This window comes from Aquila chrysaetos, chromosome 3 (assembly GCF_900496995.4).
Source record: "Aquila chrysaetos chrysaetos chromosome 3, bAquChr1.4, whole genome shotgun sequence".
Lineage (NCBI taxonomy): Eukaryota > Metazoa > Chordata > Aves > Accipitriformes > Accipitridae > Aquila > Aquila chrysaetos.
Genome location: NC_044006.1, coordinates 51,437,197 through 51,463,782, shown reverse-complemented (window position 1 = coordinate 51,463,782; position 26,586 = coordinate 51,437,197). Strand labels below are relative to the sequence as shown.

The following is a 26,586-nucleotide window of genomic DNA, read 5'->3' as shown; positions in this document are numbered from 1 at the left end:
TGAACATACATTTTATTTAGTTTTTACATGGGAAAAGACCCTTAGACATTCAAAAATATTGAATGAAGAAAGCAGAGTTTTAACTGACGTATTTGCCTATTTTGAAAAAGTTCAAAATGTGTGCAAATACAAATCTTGATTACCTACTATCTGGGGTATAATACCTGGGTACAAATAATCAGCTATATGTTTGCAGGCATTGGTTTCACAAAGCTGCCTTTGAAAGAAAATATTTCAACATATTAACAGTAGGATACAGTCTGTGAAATAGAGATGAAAAAGTCTTTGTCTCTTGTGAGATCAATTGAATTTTAAATTTAGATGGAAAATGTTATGTTATTAACAAGATAGATTTTCACTGCACAAAAATAGATTCATTGAAATGTGTAAGATCTCCCTTTACACCTGCCTGTAATTTCCTTTTACACACTCACACAACTACTGTTGAAGGGTGAATTGTCAAGTCTTCCATGTCATGGCTAGTCATTATTAATAAATATTTAAGTAGGGTTGAATATTTGGGGATTTCCTCATTCCCAGAAAGAAATATAAGCTTACTCTCTATTTCATTCAGTACTGGAGAAATGTTATGAAATTTTAATATTCAGATCAAGCAATAAATCTACTATAAACCACCAGAAGATACTCCAGCCAAAAGAAAATTTGGTAACAACCACAAGAGACCTTGCTAGCTTTCAGTGAGTGCTGAGAGGGAGGGCAGTGCTTTCCCCCAGGGCAGCTGCTGGAGCACCAGTTTTCCCTCTGTTTTCCACTCCAGATATGCTATGTGGAAGCCTGAAAACCTGTTTCTTATTTGCAACTCCCTATATGCTGAAGTTCAAGAAACAGTGATAAGGAAGTTATCAAAAAAGCAACCTGGAATTCAGAAATGCATATGTAGTTCCAGCAAGAACAGGATAACAATTTGAGGAAGGTACTTCAACTGATATTGCGTGGGTGTTGCCACACTGCAGTGAACAAGGATATCTGTATTTATTTCTATGGGTATTTTAGGTTGTCTTAGAGCATGCACAACAAGTGATGTATATGCTAATCTCTTCTCAGATATGGAAACACAGAGTCTTTAAATTGTAAGCATTTAAGTTAAAATGTAAAATCCTTGCTGGATTCAAATCAGTGCCAAGAATCCTAGTTGGGATGTGATCTTTACTGAAAGTGACGTCCTTTACGGCCTTGAGAAAAATCAGAGATTTTGTAAAAGTGAACTAATAAAGATGCTTCTATCACTTCTCCCATTAAAACATCTTAGTCAAACCTTCATTACACTTTTGACCCTCCCTGTGAAATACAGTAAATGGATATGGTATCTGCCCTTTCCATGAAAAAGCTTCAAAGGAGTGGTGGACTGCATTATGAAAAGCAGTCTGTAATTTTGTGTGAGCAGTTTTGGCTGCTTAATAAAGGCTGTGAGACTCTGGACCTCTGAGAGACTTCAGTCAGAGTTGTGAACCTATATCACCTTGAAAAATTACGTGCTAGGTCTGACCAACATCCTGAATTTAACTGCACTTTTGAAAATGTGGGATAAATTTCCACCCCAAGTCACTCAAGACAAATTACAGCATTTTGACTCCCAGAATTTTCTCTTTCACATAAAAAGGGTGTGTGCGCCCTGTTTAACCATTCCTGGAGAAATCTATCTAAAATTGTATTTTTGAAACATCCAGATAATTCTAGCCCTTTACAGTCAGTTCATGTTTCAAATCTTGTGCCAAATGCTTGAATGCTTTGGAGCAGAGAAGACCCAGAGGGAACACATAAAATTATAGAGGAAAGGCACCAATTCACTCTTGCTGAGCAGTAATTTGGTTTGGTTTAGTAACCTGTGAAGTGGTTCACTAAAATGATGAACTTTAAGGAAACTGTAAAGAGTGTGATTATTGATATCTGCTGTAGGTGACCTTTATGTGCTGAAAAGATCATGAGGTAGTCAAGACAAAAAATTACAACCTCCTTTTCTTCTTCTCTCTAATGGTCTGAAATTGAAAAATTGAATCTATTGAACCCCAGTTAAAAGTTAGGACAGCCAAATAAAACAAGCCTACAACCTGCAACTTGCAGTTTTCCAAGTATGATATTTATATACCTTAGAGACTAAATGCTCCTGCTTGAGGGAGTTGTGACTCACCACCCTCATCTGAACATAAATCACTTCAGGTTGTTTCCATCCATTCACTACCTCTTCCATTAACTTCCCCCTCTATGGTAAGAAACGCATTCCAACATTTCAAAAGGAATAGATAAAGGCACAAATGCAGATCCTACAAAGCTTTTTCTCCTGATTCTTTTTTCAGCACTTTTATAAAGACTGGGCGCCTTGCTATCTTTCCTACTTCTGAGTATCTTTCTGGCTGCTCTTTGTTTGCTGTTTGTATTAACATAATCTAAACTCCTGCCAGTGTTGTCAAATTTATACTGGTATTGATCAGCTTGCAGGATATGGTTAATGCTTTAGCATCATAGTTCCTGGCATTACCTCAATATATAACAGGTAACATTTCAAATGCATTAGCTATGCAGGTGACCTTTTAACTCTCCTTAGGAGCATCTCTCACAGTTGCACAAAGTCAGTATGCCAACTACCACAGCATTCTGAGGGTGGCATTTTAAGTGTCACTTGTCATCTTGGTAAGGGACCAAAAATGCAGTAGCATGCCACTGGGTATGTCCCGTGACACAGGCATTGCCTGGGTGTGCTAGATGCTGGGAAATGCTGAAGGGCACCCAGGCCAGAACCAGAAAAGCATTGTTTTCCTTGATGTAAATAGCCTTTAACATTCCCATTGTAATCACATCAGTTGAATTATTTTTTCCAGAGCTTCCTTGGGAAAGGGACCCTGCCTGGTCCCATCCTATCCTACTCTTTTCATTTTAATAAACATGTTTTCCAGAAGTACACTGAGAAATGTGACTAGTGTTTGAAATACGTGGTTGCCTTACTCTTCCAATTTTTTCCATTAGGAAAGTTATTAACTTCAGAATTTTTTAAAAGTTAATTTTATGTCTGATACACTGTTTACACCATGGTCAAAAGGATGTGTTTCCCAGTTCTAGTAGAAGTGTATACTCCTAGCTGCCGTGTGTATTTGCTACATAGCCTTGGTTTGGCCTAAGAGGAAGTTTTTATGCTTGCAGAACAGATTTGTTCTGTGTTACGACTGGGAAACTGAGCTGTCACCAGCAGTGTTCAACCCAAATTTTCAAATTTTTTTTAAGTATTTGGGGATGTGACAGCTGTGTGTCTGAAAGTAGGTTAAGAGAAGTTGTTTACAGAAAAGGACAGGCTTGGTGTGCTCACTGTCTACTGCATTGTGGAAGAGCTTACTGTGATGTTCTGTACTTGTCAGAGTTCAGGTAACGACTGACAAGTTCACGTATGAGTAAAATGGACGATATTCAGCAGGATGGTATGAAATCTTCTTGCCAACTGCAAATAGCACCAAGTATGATGCATAGGTGTTGCAATGTGAGATATTAGAGGGGATCACTGGGACATCCCTGAAATGATGGGTTAACTTCTCAGCAAGAGGGAAGTTCTATGTGTGCTATTTCCAGTTACTGGATAGCATGTGAATGACTGTGAATGAAGTCCTAATCTGGAGTCCACTGCATTCAGTTAAACGTTTCCAGTCATTTTAGCTGTAGTCTTCAGTGGGAACTGGATCAAACCTCTGTAAGGCAAAATGCCCAGTGACAGGAAAAAGTCAGTTTTAGGCTTGATATTTTAAAATTTTCAATCATTTTTAACAACATTCAGAAAATTATTTTGGAGTCTGATTTGCCCCTTGTTCAGCTTCCTACATTACACATAGATTAATTCAATGAGTTGAAAATTGTTTTCTTATGACTGTCTAACTTGAGGAAGACAGTGACCTAGGCCACCTTTACAGCAAGGAAAAATAAAACAGACATTCATATTCTTGTTTTGAAACCCTTTTCTGTGTGTGTTTTGTTCTTTCTGGCTAAAATAAGCAATACTTTGGTTTTAAAAATGCTATGAAGTTGTCTCCATCATCGGTCATGGACTGTCAGAGGAAAGAAGCACAGGTGTCTGAACTGAGAGACACCAGCAGGGAGATATGGGACCTGGTGCCAGGAACTGGGAGGCAAGAAGGGAGGGTGAACTGAAGAAACCCCCTGTGAGCACCGACATCTGAGTGCACTCTGAGATCAGGAGGGAAGCGGGGGACACCTAACCCTGGAACTGCTGAACGACACAGCAGTGTTACCTGTCTCTTCTCCAGATGCCTTGTACTAAGTAGTAAGAAAATATTAGAAAGGTAGGATGGAGCTCTGCATGGAAATCTTTAACACATTGAGTGTTGCTTTAGGCAAGATCTCAGTGAAGACAGCCTCCTTCTTTTCAGTCAGCTGTTGGGGTCATGGCCACCACATTCTGTTAGAGAGCTCTTGTGAGCTTCCCAGACTAGACATGCATGACACGTTAGCTTCACTAAGCCATCCCAGTTGTGTCCATACAGTATAGACTCTTTCTAGAACAGATATCCCATACAGTGGTCCTATCAAGGCCTTTTTAGGGTTCATACCACTATGATACAAAGGGCTCTGAGTAGCTGTTGCTATTATGATTCAGCACCTCATAGCTGATGACTGATAAGAGATGGTGTTGCTGGGGTCTTTTGGTATTGCAGAGGGAGAGGAACTGGAAGAGAAAGTGGTCTTAAGACCCATACTCAAAACAAGACTAGTCAGAAAACGAGACATGGATTGTAAGTGCTGCACACTTTATTCCTAGCAAGGCACACAAGCCTCCTTCATTGTTCAGGTCAAAAAATCTTTACTTTCTTTACTCCCTCAGACTTTGGATAGATGCTCTTGCTATTAGCAGGAACAATGTTTTTTTCCATGCCTCAGTGATGTATAGATGTTTAGAAAACTCCCTAGACTTTTTACAGGTGTAACTCCGTTGCCTGCTTTACCTTAAATTCTGAAACAGTACTCAGCAGGGAATCAGATGCAGGCCACCTCAATCTAGACAGTAAGACCTGGTGAAACACGGTCAAAGGTCCTTATGGCCCTTCAAAGAATTGCATAAATTATATGTCCTATAGCAACAGTCTTTAGCTCTAAGCTACACAAAATTCTTTGAAAGTTTTTCACACCCCACTCTGGCCTTTTGTGTTAGTTCCTAAATCAAGACTGTGAGCTTTCTGCCCAGTTAGTCAACATCTGGAGAGAACAACCCAAAGCTAATATTTGCTACTGCCTGCAGACATCCAGTCTGAAGATCCAAGTCAATGAAGCCATCTCTCGTTATGGAATGGTATCCAAAATGATCAGAAGCTGAAGTGTTTGCAGAAGAAAAAAGAGTCTGAGCAGATTGTCACAGAGAATGACTCTGGAAGACAGCTTGACTGGCTCTTTAAGAAGATTAGAGGAGAGGACACAAACATAGCTGACCCTCCTCTTTGTGCTGGCTTAGGGATCGGTCCCTGGGATATTATGAGAGTTGGTGTCCATAGAAGCCAATGCCCACACCTCGAGGCTTGGCACCCCTATGCACCTCTGAGTGTGGTAGAGAATAGGGTTAATTTGGGGAAGAGGAGAGGATGCCTGAATGGAAGACCTCGTGCGTTATCCTTTAGGGAAGTTGTTTTTCAGTCAACTGCACACAGATGCTTACCATTTGGCACAGGGGTTGTTGAGGGATGGGAGAGATCTGCTCAGCAGTGGAGTGAGAACAGCAGGCACAGCTGAAATAAGGGCTGGGCTTAGAAGGCACTGGAGGCATGTTTTTATACGAACCCCTGTGTCAGGGCCTTTGCAGATTGGATGAGGTTGGGATGAGGGGTGTGCAAGGCTGGTGGGTCATAGGTGGACACTAAATCCTCAGTCCCAGCCGCCACTGCCCGTGGGCAGTATGCAGCACTGGGTTCAGAGCCAATATCCTATGCTCTATATTGGGGTGGATAGTGGAGTTAGAATTAGGATAGAGTTACAGTTAGGGAAAGGAAGAATGAAAGGAAAATTGAAAGAACGTAGATACCATCGTGTCCTGTATGATCTGCATGGGCACAGACAGGTCTGGTGTTGATAGCGCACTTAGACATTTTAATTTATGTACTCAGGTCATGTATTTTCTTGCGGGCACTAGTCACTTTGCTATTTTTTACTTTAAGGATTATTTCAGATTCATGTTTAGGGAATAAAAGAAACCCAGAGTGGTTTTGTACCGCCTATATAATTTAGAGTTCAGATGAGGGTTGGTAACCATACAGGACAATGGTTTATGATTTATTTCAGTGAAGACTTTAGCCACAAACTATATTGAAGGCAATGGTTTGGATTCCAAATGGGATTATGAATGGCAACCGTTATGGAAGCCAAACAGCTTCTCTTTCTAATTTCCACCTTCACAGAACTATCAGTGCGGTGGCATCTTCTTTACAATGGCTTGAGTATGAAGCAACATGAAACACTTCAGCTCCATTTCTCCAACTTTTTTTACTTCTATCAACAATATATTTAATATATTGAGACTTTTGAGGCTGACACTGCCAAAAAAAAATCTTGAGGTTGATTTTTGCTGTAGGCCTGTATCAAACTGACTGTCTTAATGGGAATTTACAGCCCTGAACATCAATCCACAGAGTGGACTGTGTCAGGGAAGGCTCTGATGATAGTTAGCAAAGAGCCTTCTGGGAGGGTAACCTTCTGTGAAAGAACCCTAATGCAATAGCCCTGGAAGTCATGCCAGCTGGTGGAGGGTTGCAGGATAATTGCAAAATGCATTGCTTGAGTGCACACTTTCCATATTTTTCCTTTCATAATGATTACCCAGTTCATTATCACAGAGAAACTTCTACAAATGTTATTACAAAGAAGCTTCCAACCTGCTTTGAAAATGGCGGAATTGTCTCAGGAAATAACACGTCTATGAAACAAGTTCTCTGTTAAATCCATATTGACAATATATGAATTGCACATTAACTTTTGCCTTAATTTCTGAGACCAAACAGGGAGATGAAAGGGGTGTACTTGTGGGCTCCATTTCTGTTTAAATGTTGGAGAGAGAGAAGGGAGAACGCCTGAGAAGAAAAAAAAAAAAAAGGAAGTGATGGCAAAAAGGGAATAATTGAGTGGAAGAGAGAAAATGGAAGGAAGAAGTAGAAATAGATTTCTTGATGTGTTCTTCCTTACATCTTTTGGTTTTGTTTAACTTCCCTTATACTTTTACCTTTTCCACCTTTTTCTTTTCTCTGTTGTCCTTCACTATCAGTGACCTCAATGTCTTTTGGTACAATCATTTTTGTAAATCGAGGAATTCATGTCCAAAACTGAGGTTTTTTTGAATACTATGAATCCTAAATTCAAAACTTTCTAAAGCATAAGAAATATTTCATTTGTTTTATTTTTGTCTCTATTGCTAGAAAAAATGCAGTTTAAAAGAAAAGGGTAAAAGAGTGATTTTTACTTGTGTTCATTTTCCTCTCTACTTACAAAAATATCTCTAGAACATCAGGGAACCTTATTTTAAAATGCTTTTTTACAATGTTTGTTTCACTTCATTCCATAAAGAATACTTGGTTGTCTCATGGTGAAGCATATTTTATGGTATCACCGTCTGTAGTTTTGGAACAAAAATTATCTATGTGAAATGTTGCCTGCATAGATGCCGCTGGGGGTGAGCGATAATGTAACCTCCAGGGTGAGGCAGTGCTGCCACCTGTGTTCATTCACTCTCCAACAGTTCCAGACCTTTTTTGAACCTTGACTCACAGAGAAAATTTCCCGTCACCTAGTAGAGTAGAGTTACAATCAGTGAAATGGCAAAAAAGAAGTTCTGCTTTGCAAGCAAAAAAAAAGTCTCCATATGGAACCTGTTTGTCCATCAACACAAATAGAAGGGCTGGTTTACCAGCCTGATGTTTCCAAGAAGCACTAAATTTCATACCCATTGACTACCAGCCTGCTTGATCATGACTTTCACAGAAAGGTTTACATTCCTCTCTGAATGTTAATGTTTTAGTCCTTTTTTTTTCCCAAACACTACCTATTTTATTGAGTACTTAGTAATGTTTCACTATACTCCACCTCTACAAAAACCCTAAACCAGTCAACCCCAAACCAGCAAACCCAGCAAATCAACCCAAAAAGCTCTGCATCATTTATGTACTGCTTGTGATTGTTTTTTCTGGTGTATCATATTCTTCTGATGGACAGGGAAACAAACTCTGTCCTTCTGATCTGGAAAGCTTTATGATTAAAAGTTTTTGTGGAGGGAAAGGAAGATGACTATCTAGAAGTGACTTATCTTCATAAATGATGTCAGATTTGAACTACCTGGGTAAAGATTAGATTTCTGATAATTTTTACAAAACAAATTGATAGGCTTCATTATATGAATATCATATCATATGACATAACAGGCAGCACCTAGAAGAATAATGTCAAAACCAAATCTATAAAGTTTGAGCTACTATGGCTTATAAGCAACCTTTGATGTAACAGTATGGTTTCTCCAGTTCAGGTTCTGTTCTGCTGGTAGGTAAAGATGAACCTTTGCCCGTTCTGTGAACAGTAAGATTCTTGAGGATACCAATTTTCTGTAAGTATAAACTCACGTAACTTCTTTTCCCTGACAGAATACTGGTGAGAACTAACCCTAGTTCTGCAAAGAACTTCAGTGCAATTCTGCACTGAAGATGCAATGTGGGTAGGACAATGAGCAAGGTAGTATATTATTATCTAGTTCCCAAGCAAACAGGCTGTGAGCATTTGAACTAAGTCTAAGCAGAATTAGAGCCTGGATTACATCTGCTGCATGACATAAAATCAAAGCTACTAGCTCACATAAATGGAAATTTAGTTTAAGAAGGGTACAAAAGAGATATAAACATAGCTCAGACAAATTAGTTTTCAGTCAGAAGCATGGCAGTTGTAGGTGTTGATTCTTTGGAAACAGCCTATTTATGAAAACTAGGCAGCAATACAACAGCATGGCATTCCTATTTTACTCTGGGAGACAGTATTTAAATATCACCTTGCAACTGAACACAATAAAATCAGAAATATTATTTACTATTCCATGGACTTCTCCCCCTCCTTACATCTGAATTCGTTGAAGACGTGTTGTTTTTATCATTTGCAAAGTGTCAACGTTTCAATGACACATAAATCTTTTCCCACCTTGGAAAGAAGCAGTTCCTGATTCATCTGCGTTTGTCTGAGAGCTTGCCATGCCTACACGTGACCAAGTATCCACATGCAGCATGATTTGTGTTTTGGCTCTGAGCAGAGATGGTAAGGGAAAACATGATATAGGTGTACAGAAATAGATTAGGTATTCAGGATTCCAAACAAGTTGTTGTCAGATCTAATCTAGGCCTCTGGTCAAGCTATACCTGTTTTGTCTTTTAACACAGACAAGTTCTGTAATATTTTCGGGGAAAATGCTACCGAGTTGAAAATGAAAACTTCCATAGGAATTCAAGTTTATTCTTCTGAAATTATTCTATACATTCAAGTTTTCCATCTAAAATTTTCAAAGCTGTGCCAGTCTGTACTAACTGGAAGCCTGTTCCTTTGTTTAAATCAATAGCAGCTAAGAAGTAAATGGGGGATGGTATTGCCACTAAATCTCTGTGTACGCTCCTTGTGCAAAAATGGAAGGAAATGTTTTTAGAACTGACAAATGCCTTTTATATGCCCAAGTTTCTTAGAGTGCAACTCAAAACATCTTAAATGGACAACTAATCCTTCTTTCAGAAAGTTGACTTCCAGACTTAACACTGAGCAACCAGACACTACTGTATCCCTAGTCTTTGGCATAGTGAAAATATCTGCTAGGGAAGCTGCTGCAAAACATAAAGGCTCGTTTTTCCTGGCCCAGAAAAGCTATGGTTTTGCTAAGTGCTTTTAGCTAGAGTTTACTCCTGAAATGTGGAAAATCTTGGCGTGCACTGTGCAAACACGATTTATGTAGCTGTTAGAAGAAATGTATGTTGTAGCCATTCTTGGTAAATAATCAGAGAGAAAACTTGGAATTTAGCAAACTCCATAAGTTAATTGTATTCTAATAAATGAAGAAGCAAAATTTTGTAAAAACAGTGTTATTTTGTCTAGAAAGCAAAAGGTTTTGAAACGGACAGTAGACATTATTACAATGGATGAATTCTGGCTATGTTCTTCAAGACATCCCACCCTAGCAGATTTCTGTGGTAGCGCAGGATGTCATGACAGTTAACCCAGCCTAGGTTAGATATGCCTGTGTGGAAATGTCTGAGCTCAGGGCTGTTGCCTGCTGAGATCCTGAAATGCTTTCTTCTTATAATGCTAATCCTTTATTTTGCCTGGTTGCTTTCAGTCATACTTAAGACTCCTATTTACAGTTTTTATTTTTATTTGTTTTCAAAGTTTATACTTGGTCATTTGAGTGTCTTTTGGTGTTCATTTAAGAATCTTTTTTTTTAAGTTTCTTTGAATCATAATTGCAGATTTCTGAGCAGAAATAACAAATTTTCAAGAAAAGTCTTCAGGCTGCTTTAACAGTCCCTTACTTTTGCTTTTTACATTCCTGCACTGTGTCACCAGATATACAAAAAACAACCTATCATGGCACTATTATATATGACAAACAGGCAGCCCTACAAGGTGTGGAAAGTCTAATTACTTTGGAGGTGACTTTATTGCAAATTCTAGAAAAAGTATCTTTCTTTTTCCTGAACATTTTGACCACTGTTTTCCTTATTAGTTGCAAGCCAGCTAATGTTTCTGATGGTGGCAGTAATGGCTTAAAATGAAATAGCAATCTTAGCTACAGCACACATAGTATTAAAAATATAGTAGAAAGGGTCCAGTCCCAAGTCCAGTCCCCACGCACAAAGAGATGACCCTCAGGTGACTTGGCAAAAGGAATCTGGGGTAGTTCTGTGGATCCTGCACAAAGGACTGCCAAACTTACGGAAGTCAGTTGATGTCAACAGAATAAACACATTGCATAACAGGTTCAATATACAGCACAAATTTAGATAGTAATATCTGCAGAATAATAATGGTAACAATACAGTAGGACATCAGCAAGCCAGGAGGTTCCTGGAGTGCACTGATGATAACTCTCTCCTCCAAGTGATAGAGGAGCCAATGAGGAGAGGTGCTCTGCTGGACCTCATACTCACCAACAAGGAGGGGCTTATTGGGGATGTAAAGATCAAAGGTAGCCTGGGCTGCAGTGACCATGAGATGGTGGAGTTCAGGATCCTGAGGGCAGGGAGGCAGGTGAAAAGCAAGCTCACAACCTTGGTCTTCAGGAAAGCAGACTTTGGCCTTTGTTGTGGTTTAACCCCAGCCAGCAACTAAGCACCACGTAGCTGCTCACTCACTTCACCCCCCCTCCAGTGGGATGGGGGAGAGAATTGGGGGGGGGGAGGGGAAGTAGAACTCGTGCGTTGAGATAAGAACACTTTAATAGGTCAGAAAGGAAGAAAATAATAATGATAATAATAACAATAATAAAATGACAATAATAATAAAAGAATTGGAATATACAAAACAAGTGATGCGCAGTGCAATTGCTCACCCCTCACCAACCAGTGCCCAGTCAGTTCAGTTCCTGAGCAGCGATCTGCCCCCAGGCCAACAGCCCCCAGTTTATATACCAGGCATGACATCCCATGGTATGGAACATCCCTTTGGCCAGTTTGGGTCAGCTGTCCTGGCTGTGTCCCCTCCCAACTTCTTGTGCCCCTCCAGCCTTCTTGCTGGCTGGGTATGAGAAGCTGAAAAGTCCTTGACTTACTCTAAGTGCTACTTAGCAACAACTGAAAACATCAGTGTGTTATCAGCATTATTCTCGTACTAAATCCAAAACATAACACTATACCAGCTGCTAGAAAGAAAAATAACTCTATCCCAGCCCAAACCAGGGCAGCCTCTTCAAAGATCTGCTTGGAAGAGTCCTGTGGGATAAGGCCCTGGAGGAAATGTGGGGACAAGAAAACTGGTTAATGTTCAAGGACTACCTCCTGCCAGCTCGCGAGAGTTCCATCCCAATGAATAAGTCAGGCAAAAATGCCAGGAGCGCCATGTGGATAAAAAAGGAGCTCCTGACCAAACTCAAACACAAAGAGGAAGCCTACAGAGGGTGGAAGCAAGGACGGGTAACCTGGGAGGAATACAGAAACATTGTCCGAGCATCTAGGGATGAAGCTGGGAAAGCCAAAGCCCAAATGGAATTGAATCTGGCCAGGGATGCCAAAGACAACAAGAAGGGCTTCTATGAGTACCTAGGTGACAAAAGGAAGACTAGGGAAAATGTGGACCCATTGCTCAATGAGGTGGAGGACCTGGTTACACAGGACATGGAAAAGGCTGAGGTACTGAATGCCTTCTTTGGTTCCATCTTTACTGGTAAGACCAGCCTTCAGGAATCCCAGGTCCCAGAGACCAGGAGGAAAGGCTGAAGCAAGGAAGATGTACCCTTGGTGGAAGAGAATCAGGTCAGGGAATACTTAAGCAAACTGGACATACATAAGTCCACAGGCCCTGATGGATGCACCTATGAGTGCTGAGGGAGCTGGCAGATATCATTGCAAGGCCACTCTCAATAATCTTTGATTGCTTATGGGAGAAGTGCCTGAAGACTAGAGGAAAGCAAATGCCACTCTTATCTTCCAGAAGGGCAAGAAGGAGGACCCAGGGAGTTACAGGCCAGTCAGCCTCACCTCGATCCCTGGGCAGGTGATGGAGCAGCTAATCCTGGAAAACATTTCCAGGCACATGATCAACAAGAAAATCACCAGGAGTAGTCAGCATGGCTTCAGTACAGGGAAGTCATGCTTGACCAACTTGATAAACTTCTATGATGAAATGACTGGCCTGGCAGATGGGGAGAGTGGTGGATATTGTTTACCTGGACTTCAGTAAGGCCTTTGGCACTGTCTCCCATAAGATCCTTATACACAAGCTGTTGATATATGTGCTGGATAAGCGGACAGGGAGGTGGGTTGAAAACTGGCTGAATGGCCAGGCCCAGAGGGTGGTGATAAGTGGCATGAAGTCTTTGCTGGACTCTTTCCAGTATGTCCATGTTTCTCTTCTACTGGGGAGCCTGGAACTGGACACAGTACTCCAGGTGTGGCCTCACCAGTGCTGAACAGAGAGGAAGAATCACCTCCTTTAACCTGCTGGCAACACTCCTCCTAACACAGCCCAGGATACCATCAGCCTTCCTTGCCGCAAGGGCGCGTTGCTGGCTCATGTGCAACTTTGCATTCACCAGGACCCCAGATACTCTTCTGCAAAGCTGCCTTCCAGTTGGGTGGACCCCAGCATATACTGACCCACCGGGCTGTTCCTCCCCAGGTTCAGGACTTTGCACTTTCCTTACTGAACTTCATAAGTTTCCTGTCCACCCATTTCTATCAAGGTCCCTCTGGATGGCAGCACGACCCTCTGGTGTATCAGCCACTCCTCCCAGCTCCCAGATTTGTGTCATCCGCAAACTTGCTAAGGTTACACTCTGCCCCATCATCTAGATCATTAATGAAGATGTTGAACAGGATTAGACCCAGCATTGACCCCTGAGGTACACTGCTAGTTCCTGGTCTCCGGCTAGACTTTGTACTACAGATCGCCACTCTCTGGGCCCAGACATTCAGCCAGTTTTCAGTATACTTCGCTGCTCACCCAGGCCATGCCTCATCAGGATCTTTATGAGGATCTTATGAGAGACAGTGCTGAAGGCCTTACTGAAGTCCGGGTGGATGAGATCTACTGCTCTCCCCTTGTCTTTATGCTTTCTTTATACTTTGCCTCTAATTTCTCTTTGTAACTCCCTCACTATGGTTATCAGAGTGGCAGAGCGAAGTACAGCAGTGTACAGAGTTTTCAAAAAAGTGACCCTGTCAAAGAAAGAATCAATCCCACTACAGTTTTAAGGCCTTTAACTGAGAAGTGTAAGAGGGTAGACAATATTAACACTAAATCCTTGGAGGATGTGAGTAGGAATTAATTCTGCTCATCTGTTGCCCTGACGGAATGCATTGTTGCCCTGCCACCTAGTGGCAATATGTCACTGTATAGCTGTAATTAAGTCTATTTATTATATTGGCTTTATTATGATTGTCACACTTTTATGAGGTGTTTTATTTTTCTTTTCTATGTACCTTTGTACTAATGGAGGACCAAGCATTAAACAAAGTCAAGACTGTTAATGCAAGTTCTTATATGTAATAAGAAGCCTGAATAAATAGGAGGATCAAGAATACTGAATAACTGTATTTTACTAGCAGTGTATCAAACACATCAAAACACCAATATTTGAACAAACACGAAATACAGAGGTGAGTAAGGAAACAAAAGTAGTGGTTTTGTAATAAGTTGTTTAGAACTGTTTTTCTAATCTCCTAAATTAGACATAAAACTTAGTGCTTAAACAAGAATTTAAAAGGAAAAAAATGAGAAATGAATGCTGGCTGTTCCAATCACTCTGTTACATCACGTATATGCTCTACCCTGGAATATACCCACACCCTCTCATCCACCCATCATATCTTCCTGAAAAGTGTGATGGTTAATGATACAACGTGTAGTGAAATGATTTCTCCTGTAAGAATTAAAAAGATAGGTTCATGGACTAAAGAAGTATTCAGAATGTAAGTACACAGGGATGGAATCCATGGTTTGGATGATGGAGAGTAGGATCATCAACTGGATGAGATGCTGGCTTTTCAGGGACTGGTGTTGTGGAGCAGCTCACTCTTGTGAAAGATCCCAGCCACTTCATCTGGAGACTGGACATCCAAGCGCTTCCCATTGACCGACTTGATTGATCCTGAATTACCTGAAGAAGATGATGATTATGAAAATATACTATTCAGACAAAGGTAGCAAAAGCACTTACAGTGGAAGGCTTACACTGGGCATCTCTATGGGGAGAGATCACAAAACATGAGAGAGGCTGCAGCTTTGGGTAGCAGAACCTGGGACTGATATCAATGGCATGAGCCTAATTATCCATTTATGAGGTTCCCAAATGCGGACCTCCCTCTTGCTATGTGAAGCCATGCCAGACTGATTTCACAGCTCGAGAGTCACTTTGTACGTAACTCAGCTTATCCTGAAGGAGGATGGTGGTCTGAAATGAATGCTGAGGCATGGCAGTTGTATGTAATGCAAAAGCTTCTCCTTCAACATAACACATAGATGGTGATGCTATATATCTGTTTGGTGAGAAGTTTTTCACAAGGCACATTATATGGACTCTGAGCAAGGGAGATTTTGGCACTGACTTCAGCATAATCAGCATTGGCTCCTATACACAGACATAGGCCCTGGGCTTGTCAGTGCAGTGTTGCATGCTTACATGTCCCATGGAGCTCACTGAACTTTTTGCATAGTCTGTTTCACAGCCTACCTGTATGTAAAAGGTTTTGGGACAATGATAGAATACTTCCCAAATATGAAGGAAACCCATAAAAATTAAAATATATACTATAAAAGAATAGAACTATCTCAGCATGCATTGGAAGTCATTGAAATGAAGTTTCCTGTTTATACATAGAGAAATGTTCTTCAGTAAACAGGGAAGATATTATAATAAAGTCTTTATTAAAAAGTAGAACATCAGCTGTCTTTCTTTAGGATAGTCATAAAAAACCTTACATATATAGGATGAACCAGTGGAAAACAGAGTATCTGGTCATGCCCCCAAAAGATATTTATATTTACTGAAGAGTTGTATGTATATTGGCTAGACACATACACAGAACTATTTTTATTTTCATCGCAGTCATGGTGAGAAACCCATGCTGAGGTGGGGATAGATTAATCTTCCTAGTGTGGAGTGTGACACATAGGTAATGGTTCCTCTTGCACAGTTTGACATTTTTCACAGATATTTACTTTTCTATTAACTCTATGCCTCCTTTATAGTAATACCACAGGGGGTTTTTTTAGGGGATGGGGGGGAAAGCATTATGCCTTTATAAATCCATCTACTTTAATTAGTGGTTGCAAACACAAAACTCCTTCATCATAATGATATAGTATAAAATCAGCAGTGCCCTTCTAGATCTTTATATGCTGGGTTTTTTTCCTGTGTAACCCTGGAACAGGATTTCTTGGATGTGTAATAGATTGGGGGACAATTACAACACCTTTGTAAACTTTTTACTCCTAAGCTGCTTACAATGCTTTCAACATAATTCCATGTTATCGTCATTTTGCCTTGGTATTGTTGTATTAATAGGACATTAATAAAAGCTGCTGCTTGTGAGTAGGGTTTTACATCTGTACTGCACTGCAAAGCCTGACAGTTAATTTTCAAAAACTAATTTCTGCTAATGAGTTACTACTCCTGGATGCCTTTGGAGAGGCATTAACAATATGTGCCAGACCTGCCAGGTGTGCTGCAAGGAAGTCGTGAGATCTGGGAAGCACATACAGACTGCAGGCAGCTGACAGGCAATTATGTAAAAGAAGGTATTCTAGAAAACACTGCACAGCAGGTGCAGCCCAAGGAAGAAGAGGCAACACTAGCCACTGACATAGAAATGGGAAGGGTTGCTGAGATATGAACTGGTGGCACATCATGGCTGCCCAATGAAATACACAGTCCCCGGGCTGCAGTAAAACCTCTACCTTGCCGTTAGCTACGGCTAGCAGGCTGTGAGAACTGAAGTGGCCAAAATTGAATCTCTCCTAACATGCATTTACATGATATTTTACAATGGATGGGTATAGCTGATGTGTAGCTCATCTGACTAAAAGATGTCATCTGCATTTAGGCTATAGGCATCTCCCAAAGCTTAGGCCTGTGTTCAATCACGCAGCAGGTATTTTGCTTCCCTGTTCATTCAGTGGGAAACCTAGAGGCATTGAAGGCTGCAAGTAGAGCTGTGCAGTGCTCCTGCATCCCTGAGCTGTTTGCCAGGGTGGCTGCAAGGCAGCTGCTGAGAGACCCCTCACCCTCTCCCCCATGTACCATACATAGCTTTCCCCCTGCAAAAAGGCCTTGGAAGCCCATGCTCTTCCCCGACAGATGAGACCCCTGTGTAACACAAAGTCCCAGAAATGCCAGTGTCGCTGTGGGGATGGAGGGCAGCAGCACTGTTAGGCATAGCAGATCCCCAGCCTCACGTGCATTCCCACACCTCAGCCCCATCACTGCCTTCTGCTGATTACACGAATGAAGAAACACCTTATCTTGGGAATGGCTGGGATAGGGTGAGCTTGCAGTGAGGCACAGCAGCACCTTGGGCAAATACTGCAGCAGAATCAAGACAACAGTGAGAGATTTCTCTGCTGACACACAAAATTTCATGGACAAAAAATTTGATCCTAGGTTTTGGTTAAGAGGTCCCCCCTTCCCTGCTCTCCCCAGACTCCTGGCACCATACAACCAGTTAGACCCATGGCAGCTCTGCATCAGCCTTGGTGGATGATGCCAAATAGCCCTGCCATAAGCAGGTCAAAGAGTGTACGCACATGAAATCAGCGCTTGTCTTAGCCACTCCAAAGCATGGCTTCTGCCTCCTCCACAAAAAACCCAACCATTTCCAGGAGGATAAGTGTTGTGTGGGGCCTCTGAGATGACATAACTCAGGCAAGAACTCTCTTTCCTCCTCCACGTTAGGCATCATGAACAGACAGTTTGAGGATTGTCACATTCCCTACAACTGTGCTCACATGGTCCCACAAGGAACGTGGGTCCATGGGTTTCCTACTGTGGCACCTAACTGGTGCTTCACTTGGCAGCTGCCTGCACACTGACAGGGGTCCAGGATGTGATTGCATTGCAGCAGTTAGGGACTAGGTTCATAGGGCAAGAAACAAGTAATTTAATACAACTGGTTGCTTCCAGCATGACCAGCAGTAAGGTATCAATGCAGACACAAGGTGTCTATTAATGACACTTTACTACTGATCTTTCATCACTCAGTTACCACCAAGCTAATGCACAGTACTTCTTTTCTGACCAGACTGTACATTTTTCCTTTCTCTGTACAGACTATTGCCAGATCTCTTACAAGCTACATGGGAATATGGTCTGTGGATGGGCACTTACATGATTTGGCCATCGCAGGGTCTGGCCACTTTTAACACTCCAAGAGGTAAGAGAGATTTTTGTACCCAGACCATGACCTCCCTAATACTCCCCTCCACTGTAGCCCATCACTCCCAGTACACAGCTTTCCAGCAGAAAGAACTCTTCTTCAAAGACAACCTTGGTCTTATCTTCTCAATCAGCATCTCAGATTTTGGGCTGTCTTCTGAAGATGCCCAACGTGCTCCAGAAAACAGAGGCCAGCAACTATTGCACATTAAGAGGTGCGGAGGCACTTTGGCACTGCAGAGCGCTATTGCAACAGTGTGATCCCCCACGGATATATTTCCCACTGTCAATTACTATCCCAGCACCTTCTCAATAAAGAACTCTGTCAAGCTGGTGTGCAGAAGGAAAGCCAGCACTCAAGTGAGCCCCTGCTGTACTTGATGATCACAGTCCCAGAGGTAAGACAAGTTTCCACTGCTTGGGGCCATGAATTTCAGGCAGATATCTCCTTTTTCTTGGGTGGAGACACAGACATAGTGTCTTTCCTCCTTCCATCACTGTCTCAACATCATCTGGGCTGTGCTAGAGGGACACCTAAACTTGATGTCACAGCAGCAACATCTTGGACTATCACCACCTCTCCCTTCACCACTCAGGGAATGATTGTACTGTGACTGCTGTCATTTATTCACCCCTGGAGCTACCTCCACCTCTGCAGCTCCTGCCAGACCCTCCCTCCTCAAAAGGCTTAGGGGTGAGTTCCTCCACCACAATCCTAGGAGACAAGGGAGGTGCAGTGATCCCTTTCAGACCCTCCTCACTGCTTAGCACTATTGGTCTTGGACCCTCACCTATATCTTGCAGAGCTGCTTGTTCTGACCCTGTCCAGACCTAAAGTTCATCCCAGGCCTTAACTCTTCCCTAATCCCTATTTACTCTAATTGACACTGGCTTTATATCCATCTACTGTACAATTTCCTAAACAAGCCTCCTGCCTCCATCTCTTCTGTGGTCTCCACTAACCTCTAGGCTAAGCAGAGTGGGGTGGGAGGTTTTATTACCAGTGGACAGGATTTATTCTTGCCCCTGGCATCTCATTCTTGGTGCAGACATAGTTATGTCATGCCTGGAGAGAGCAGGCGGACAGACCTTGAGAATGGCACTGGGCATGAAATGCCTACATCACAGAGGATGGATTAGAGGAGACGTGTCAGTTGTATATATGTGAGAGTGACATAGACATCCCTCAAAGCACAAATGTTGGAATTGAGCTGCCTACAAAGATAGACATCTCAATGCAGGAGATAGGTGTGTTAAAAAGTTGTGGGGAAGTAGTCAAAATGAATCATTGTCACGCAGCACAATGTCTAAAATGGCACTAGATGCCTGCCTACTTTCAGTCCCAAGTCATAATCTCAGTGTCCTGTGAGTTGAGGGATCCCAAATCACCTTACTTTCTTTATGCTGCAGACACACAGCTCTCTGTTCAGGCATGAAGTGAGGACAGATAGCCCTGTTAAAGTCATGCTTAAGCAGTCCTATTCATTTTGGCTACAGGGAGGTAGCCTCCTAATTCTGGACTAAAATGCACAAGTGATATGATTTTCCAAAAGCCTGGGTCTGAAGGCCACTTGTCTGCTGAATTTTAATTTGCATTGTCTTGGTGGAACACTCTGTGCTGCCATATCTCTTCCCTTAGGCTTCCTTACTGAGGTGGTTGCTGTGTCTGAAAGCTCATTGCATTCAGTAGTAATTTTCCCCAACTCCTCCACCATTTATTTTTGGATTTCGATGAGAAAAAAACATACCCATCTACAACTCCAGGCACTGACAGCTATTTGGGATCAGAAGCAATGCCGAAATAATCATGCTCGCACACTGCAACATGAAACTCCCTTAACCAAGCAGCAATTCAAAGCAGTGGAACAAGAGCCAGCCCAGAACTGTTTTATCAGCTATGCCCTTTTAAGAAGATTAAGCTGTTATATTTCTCTGCTGCTGCTTTCATCTTCCCTCCGTGAGTGTCATCCAGGCCTCCAGGCAAGCGTAGCTGCTTATCCTCATCTGGAGACTTCGAGTCAGGAAAAATGAGGGAGAGAGCAAAAAAATACAGGCCTATTTGTCAACAAGCAATGGGTATGTATGAAAAGAATGGAAGCCATGGCCAGGGCTGGATGTCTCAGTCCCTAGGTAACTGGTTTTCTAAGACTACAGCATAAACTCAGAGCTAGGACACTGCTTGGAAGCTTCTTGTTTCCTGTGCACTGACGCACTGATAGCCACTTCTAAAGAAATCCAGATCACTACTGTAATTAGCACCTATTATTGTTATCTCTGTAGATGGGACATTAAGGCCACAACTTCCTATTAATTTACACCAATTAGTCCATCCAATTCATGGTTAAGGCATAATGGAGAGGACAGCAAAGATGACTGTCTTGGCCAGAACTAAGTACGAAAAATAAGGGACATTTCAAAGAGTTATTTTAGAGAAATAATTTCTTTTATGATCTTCTCTCCATAATGCATTTTTACTTTCAGTCATATGAATAATTTGCCATAAGGTTCACTCTTTTGTCAAAAATAGAACTTAGTTGGTTTCATTCATTTCAATACATCTTCATGATGTATTAAATTCACGGATCACCTTGTATGTACTGCTGATTTTAACTTTGACTGGTAAAGCTAAGCTTCAAGTTAATATTTGAGAGGTCTCAGGAATCCTATAAAGAAATGTGGCATCCTTTGATGTTTGTAAAAATGCAAATTGTTGTTGTTTTAAATCAAAGATGAAGGATTGGATTTCAAACCAAAGGTGGTGTGGGGAAATGAGGCAGCGTTTTGTAAAAAGCACCCAATAATTCTAAAGATCTCTGAGTGCTGCCAGTAATTCCGTAATCTCAGCCTTTCTTTTGCTCCCTTCAACAAAGTTCTTGAGTCATCAGGAACTCAAAACAGAGCTGAATGGAGGCATCTATTTTGTTTGGTTTTTAAGAGAGTATTTCAGTCTATGTTCCCTAAGCCACTCATCCAGTCCTGCACAAAGCCCATTTTTCTTCCAGGTCCTACCATACAAGCTGTGGAGCTCTCCTTTTGCAGTTTCCTCAGTAATCCAGAACATGAGCACAGTAGCAAAGCACAGTAAAACCCTTCAAGCCTGAAGTCCTCTACAGGCTGCTGAGTCTGCACGACCACTGCCAGGAAGCTTGCGAAAGTATCTCCCAGAACTTTCCAGTTCCTTCCCAAGGTAGCTGTTTTGCTCCTATGTTTCCAAGCCCTTCCCAGTACATTGAACCATTTCAACTAAAAGTAACTGGTTGCATTACATGGCAAGCACCTGCTATTTCCAAAGGCACCACCAAAATTTCCGGAGGCTTTCTTTCTTGCATGCCATTTCCGTACCTCAGTTACAAGTGCAAAACCAGAAGCCTGGGTAATGATGTGTTTTAATGGACAGAGTCTCAAATGTTTTAGGACAACACAAAAAGACACTTTCTTGGAGAATGATTGTTATCTTTTACGGAAAGACTAGGATTCCTTAGGATGAATTCTACCTTATGAACCAGGTTGAATCCACAGTCATCCTGCTTAGTGTTGCTCTGCTAAGGTTTGATCAATTTGTAGAAATGTAGCTCTAACTTCCAGCTAATTGCTATTTTAGTTGGTGCTTATTATTATCACTTAACATTTATACTACAGCTCACCAAGCTTTTTCAGTCACAGTTGACACATTAATCTACTAACTACTGTATAGGTAGATTGACTGAAGAATTTATAGTCTCATATAAATACCAAATATAGAGTGTACATCAATCACAATGTATAGTTAACATTGTGAATGCAGTTAGCTTTTTTATTTTTTGAAAGTAGGATAGAAAGGAGGGCAGGCTGCTATTCCTCTTTCTCTTGACCCGGACTAGAGTTCCCCTATAGGGTAACAAGCCATACATTATCCTTCCTTCAACCTGGTATCTCCACAAGCCAAAAGAGCTGAGAGAGCTTTCAAGGTGAAGTGAACCTGTCAGAGGAGACAAGTCAGGGCTACAGAGTGCTAGTTGTACGAACAGCAGGGATGCAGCTGGGGCTTTATGGACCCCCCCCCCCACTAGACCCAAATGGTTGTGTCAAATGCTGCTCTATTTGAGCATGGACACATTTCCCTGTCTTGCAAGTACCAGTGTGTTCTTCCGCTGCCTCCCCCCCCCCCCCCCCACCTTAATTTCCTTTTTTGTTGCCTGAATAGCAGCAAAAATAAAATATACTGCTGCAGCCTTGCTACTCCTTCCCTGGACACTTCAGGCATTGTGTGGGCCACTGCAATTGGGCTGATCTGCAAATCCTGAAACCAGTACCTCGTATCTTCTAAGTCCCTCAGTTACCTACCCATGGTCCCATAGAACTTTGTTGAAACTGTTATTTCCTGGCCTTCTAACTAATCCCTTTGGCGCCAATGTTGTAAGAAAGTGAGGAACAAAGGAAGAAAAGAGGCTTAGAAAAGACCCTGTCACTAAAATAATTGTTTCTAAGAGCACACAGTTGCAATATCTTTGAAGAGTAACCCAAATGCAGAACAACATGGAACTCGCCCATCTGCCACAGATCTCCCTTTACCTTCTACTTGTACACTGCACCTCTTATTTTTGCCATTTCTTTCTGAGAAATATTTTTTCCTTTTTAAGATACGTGCTTTTTAGCTTTGTACATGTGTTTGTGCAAAGATCTTGGAACTGGTGATCTACCAATAGCAAATCAAATGTCAGAGGAATTATTAGTGACTGTGTACCAGATACAATTAAACTCTTCATTTATATTCTTGCACCTGTTGTGGATATTCAGGCTTGCAGAAATTTCAACTCAGTGATCTGCCTGGAGAACTACCTGGTTTTAGCAAACAGTAAGAAAAGCTCTCCAATACTTTCTGCTTAAGTTTTTCCTAACCAAGTAACCACCCATGTATTCTTCCGAGACTAACTAACTAGTTCATTTGTGAAGACAAGATTTCTAAAGCCATGTGGAATAGTGCCCTATAGTGACTTTACTGCCATAACAATAAACCTGACTTCAGAAGTGATATTCCACACTTTTTTCTAAAGCTTGCTTTCATTTTTCATTCTGCCTTTTGATCCTTTGTTTAAATCATTGCCTTTGAAAAGCTGGAAGGCATTTTGTAACATTCTCTGTTATTTGCAGAGCCCTGGTGAAGTCTATCATGCAAAGTGTCTAAAAAGTGCTGCCACTTCCATTAAGCCTTGGACATGTCTGCTTTGAAATTCATTTTTAATCTTCCAGTGGCACGAACTTCCAAGAGGGTTTGCTTATTTGTTACTGCCCTTTGTGAAGTAGGAGTTGCTGGTGCCTAAGGCAGGGAAATGCAATGCACTACTAATTATTTGTCTCATGTTGCATCATAAATCATTGTTGGTTTGTCAGAGCAACTTATGCCAATCTTCATTAATAACTTACATGTGAACAACTCTATATAAAGTAACTTCAAAAAGAAATTATGTCAAATTATTTTCCCTTGAACTTTTCAGATCTAGTAATCAACCACCTATTGCACTTAATGTCCACAGAAACCTCTGAATTTTACATGTGCCTGTAAGATAGAAGAAGGGAGACAGGCAAACACTGAATTTTTGTAATTTTATCAATAGCCATTTTTCTACACAATCCATGGGCTGTGATGAGCCACAAACTTCCCCTTAATCTTTGATTTCTCTTTCGATGACAGCATGGTTGCTGTGTGTCCATGTACAACTGACCTCTGCTGGAGAGAAGGCAGCTTGTCAGACGTGCATGACTGCTGACTGGTTTGCCCTCTGTTGATCTAATAAATCAGTTTGAGGCTACAATAACTACCTTCTGAATCCACAGAGAACTTTAAAGTTTTGAAAATAATCTTAACTCTGCCCTACTGCACATTCACCTGGTGATTAAGACATACGTAATCAGATAATGCCTACTGTCAGAATATAACGAGTTGGATAATATTATGGATTTGTGTTTAACGGGAAAATGTAAAATTAGTACACATCCTGGTGTATACTGAAATGACTGGATGTTTTTCATGAAATGCTGTTTAAAAGATATTATTGATCATAACGATTTTTTTGTAAAAATGAATATAATCATATCTTTTTGGAATATAAAGATTTTAGCCCTGTCTTGTAAAATCAGTGATAATACAATTTGCGTCCCCACGACAAGAAATCCACGAAAATGGTGAGAGCTTTTTATGTGGAAGGTTAGAGAAGACAATGATGAGAATGAGATCAAAGAGAACAGCACGTCACTTGTAGGGAAATTAGATATTCCTTCAGAGAACTCCTTAACTGGGCTGGTTGTGTATTTTTCTTGTGTTCCTGAAGTTTGCTGGTCCTAGGATCTCCTATTAAGAACATAGAGCAAGGCTGGCTTCTATCAAATTTCCTTACAATATTTGATTCTGAGGAGAAATTGTGTATTTTTCATGCTACCCTGGCCACTGAAGTTCTTTCCAAACTCTTCTGTATAGGATTCCCCATTTGTCAAAAATAATTTTTACCAGATCTGTCATTATGTTTCATGAGGGGTTTTTTGCAGGTTTTCCTTCATGTTTCCATTTTCGTGCTTTATTTTTACACTTTAAAAAGAGCAGATCACCTCTGGCAAATGTGAATATAGCAGATATCAAAATTGTGTCTCGTTGAACTGGGGTTTACAGTGGTTTTTTATGTGAGTTATTGGTAGAACATAAAATACCATTACTTTGTAACAAAAAATGTTGGACTTAACAAGCTTTGAAGACTTATTTATGACATATATCAGTGTGCCTGATACCATCATATGATGTGATGGCATGATATAGTCTATGATACCATGTTGCATGTATATGATACCACGGCATCAAGGTTATATGTATATGACAGCATGTTAACAATAGCAGAACCTCATCGGGCACAACGTAGAACCAGTCTGATCTGTCGATTCAGGGATACTAAATGACCCCAAGGCCTCTTAGGTCAGGAACAATTTAAAGGAATCCGCTGAGTTTGCAAATGATGCACAATCCAAAGAAACCTGAACAAACCCCGTGGGATTTATACTAAAGCTGAGACTAAGGCCAACACTTCCAAAAGCAAACAGCAGTTTCTGAAGCTCAATTTTGAGTGTCTGATTTTTGAAAGGCCCTTATTTTAATAAAGAGTTGCAAACCGAGTCCCCCAAACTTGAAACTTTCCAAATTGTGCATTTAAAGCCATGGGCTCTTTTCCATGTGCTCCAGCCTGCACAAGCAGAAGACGTTGCTCTTTAAGGGCTCTTACGGGAGAGCAAGATACAAATCTTTCCTGCTTCACCTCCAATTAAACTGAGAAACTGTTATTTCATCACCATGTCCTCACCCACAAGGGATGCTGTTGTTCCTCTTAGGGTTCTGTGTCTCCTGGCCAGGTGCGGTCCAGCTGGGTCTGGCAGGAACTGGAGGTGATGTGAATCCTTGCTGGCTTTTCAGTGGTCTGGGTATACCTCACTCTTCCCAGGAGAGATCCTGGACCTGAAATGACAGTGAGTGGAGTTAGTGCTTCCCACCAAAACAAAACAAACGTGGCTCCAGGGACAGGTTTCAGAAGGGTACCTTTCCTGCTCTCTCGGACCACAGGGCTGGAGAACAGCGAGTCGTATGTCCAGGACATCACCTTTTTAAAGAACAAGCCATGGTACCAAAGGGCGCGTGTTTTCCTCCTGTGTGGGGCAACATACCCGTGTGCGGTAAAAGGGAGAGCGAAGCCAGGTTATCTACGCCAGAGGTGGATGTTATCTGCAGGAACGTGGACTACCTCCAACAGCTCTGCTTGGCTCCTCTCCCCTAGGAGATGGATGTGTCGGCATGGGGAGAGGAGCGGGTGTGCTGCTGAAGGAGTCTGGCCTTGTGCTCGGCTGCCATCCCCACAGGAGTGGTGTGAGGAAACAGGGACAAAACAAACCTGCGCCTTTGGGCAGCCTTGCCCTCGTCTAACCATGAAAGCTGGGTATCGTTCACCTGCTCCGGAGCTCTCCCCATTCTTCCCCAAAGGGACAGGGCCTCGGCGGGAGCCTGCTGCCCTCGCGACAGTTGGCCAGGCTGTCACCGGGCTGACGGCCAGGCTGCTCCATGGGGGATGGTGAGGCTGGCATGGGGGGGGGGGGGGGGATATCTAGGCAGTTTTGAGGGCAACGACTAAGCCGTTGTGGGGCTGATGGCTGTGGCCGCGGGGATGGCGGCAAGGATGCCGTGGAGGTGGTGGTGGGTGGTGGCTAGGCTGTCGCGGGGCTGCTGGTGAAGCCGTTGTTGGGCTGACCGCCGGGCCGCCGTGCAGCTGCCGGCTAGGCTGCTGCGGGGGGTGGGGGGGCAGCGCCAACGTGGGGGTGACACCCGGCGGTGCCAGCGAGGGGACCTCGGAGCAGCCGGCGGACCCCACTTCAGGCCGGAGCGGCTGGGGAGGGGGGCAGGCGGGGGGTGCAGGCCCTGCGGAGCCCCGGGCAGGCGCCGCTCCCCCCCAGGAGGCCCCGCCGCCGCCGCCGCCGCCACC

General features: G+C 42.2%; 1 long non-coding RNA gene across 1 annotated transcript; it reads right to left on the bottom strand.

Moving 5' to 3' along the window:
• Positions 1-14,746: 14,746 nt before the first annotated feature.
• LOC115339517 lies at positions 14,747-25,757 on the bottom strand. The gene is made up of 3 exons (XR_003922752.1): positions 25,653-25,757; positions 25,420-25,571; positions 14,747-14,824 (listed from the first exon to the last, which is right to left on the bottom strand). It is a non-coding gene; the product is annotated as an uncharacterized LOC115339517 (long non-coding RNA).
• Positions 25,758-26,586: the final 829 nt, after the last annotated feature.